Genomic DNA, 1,844 nt, shown 5'->3' on the forward strand with positions numbered 1-1,844 from the left:
TTTGGTGGGGGGGGGGCAGGGGTCGGGGAGAAGGGAGAGAAAGATCCTCAGTCTCTCAAGTCATCATGAACAAGCCTGTTCCTATTTAAAGTAAAAATATATATCACTTTCTTTTGGTTAAAATATCAGCTGTGTTTATATTCACAAAATATGTGTGATAAGACTACAGTTCACAAACTATTTCTGGTTCAATTAGAAGAGCTCAAGAGTTTACTGAATTTTTTAGGGGTTTACATTCTAAAAAAATTATTTTGGCACATAATTTTTTTACACTTCTGTTCTCAAAGGGCACTTTCTAAGTAAATCCTTTAAATCAATGTAAGAGATAATTTTAAATACAAGTTTTAAATAATGTACATTTCTGCTATGAAAGAACATAATTATGATACAAAATAGTTGTGAATTCTGTTGTTGTGTTTTCTTTATTTTATTTTATTTTATTTTATTTTTCCCATCACCTTTGATCCCCTCTATACCTTCTTCCATCTCCTATCCCCCTCCCCACTCAGTCACCACACTGTTAAATAGAATATCACCAATATAACGATCTGGCTTCATAAAGGAATTAACTTATCTGACTGCTACCTATATCTAATTCTAAAGCAGTTTTGCACTTCCTCTCCTCAAGTGCCCTTGTGAGAGTGACATCATTTTTAAACCTTGTGTGGCAATCCCTGATGCACCGCTGTGCTGCTGAGGCAAGACAGGGCACCGGGAAGTCCAACTACTTCCTTAATATAATCCAACTTCTTGATGATTATCCAAAATACTTCATTGTGCAAGCAACACTGTGGGCTCCAAGCAAATGCAGCAGATCTGCATGTCCCTCTGCAGGAAGGCTGTGGTACTGATGAGCAAGAACACCATGACACACAGGCCATCCCAGGACACCTGGAAAACAACCCAGCTCTGGAAAAACCATTGTCTCACACCGGGGAATTCGGGCCTTATGTTCACCAAGGAGGACCTCACTAAGATCAGGACTATACTGCTGGCCAATAAGGTAGCTTGTACCACTGCCATGTGTAAAGTTACTGTGCAGCCCAGAACACTGGCATCACCACTAAAGTCTCCAGGGGCACCATTGAAATCCTGAGTAACATGCAGCTGATTAAGACTGGGGACAGAGTGGGAGCCAGCAACACCACACTGATGAGCATGCTGGATATCTCCCTCTTCTCCTTTGGGCTGATCAACCAGCGGGTGTTTGGCAAGGGCAGCATCTACAACCCACAAGTGCTTGATTTTCCAGAGAAAACGACATTCCCACGTCCTGGAGGATGTCTGAAACGTTGCCAGAGTATGTCTGCATGTTGGTAACCAGCTGTTGCATCAGTTCCCCTTCCTATCCCCAGTGGGTATATGTGGGCCCCAGCCTTGTTTGTGGAGACTGCTTACACTTACCACTTGCTGAAAAGGTCGAGGCCTCCTTGGCTGATCCACCAGCCCCTGTGGCCCCTGCCTCCACTGCTGCTCCTGCTGCTGCTGCAGACCCAACCAAGGTTGAAGCAAAGAACAGTCAGGGGAGTCGGACCAGAATATGGGATTTGGTCTCTTGGGCTAATAACCAAAAAGCAACCTGCTCAGCCAGCTTTCTTTGTGAAACAAGGAAATAAAGGCTTACTTCTTTAATTAAAAAAAAAAAAAGTTTACAAGTTGTCACAGGTTCATTGCTCAATATCTACTTAAAAGTGGTCTTTATAGAGCACAGGATGGAGCTGAGGGAATATGCATTATAAGTTAATGGGATCTAGTATTCTTCCTTCTTTTCACATTGAGTCTTTTTTTTTTTCCATAAAAAGAGGAGTCAGTGATAAAATTCTGAGCATATTTGCTATGGTGTT

General features: G+C 42.2%; 1 pseudogene; it reads left to right on the forward strand.

The window, feature by feature from the left end:
* The first annotated feature begins 677 nt into the window (after nucleotides 1-677).
* Nucleotides 678-1,564, forward strand: LOC139002585 (large ribosomal subunit protein uL10 pseudogene; annotated as a pseudogene).
* The last annotated feature ends 280 nt before the right edge of the window (nucleotides 1,565-1,844 follow it).

Source organism: Myotis yumanensis, unplaced genomic scaffold (genome assembly GCF_028538775.1).
Source record: "Myotis yumanensis isolate MYYU_CA2020_CCGP unplaced genomic scaffold, mMyoYum1.0.hap1 SCAF_2, whole genome shotgun sequence".
Taxonomy (NCBI): domain Eukaryota; kingdom Metazoa; phylum Chordata; class Mammalia; order Chiroptera; family Vespertilionidae; genus Myotis; species Myotis yumanensis.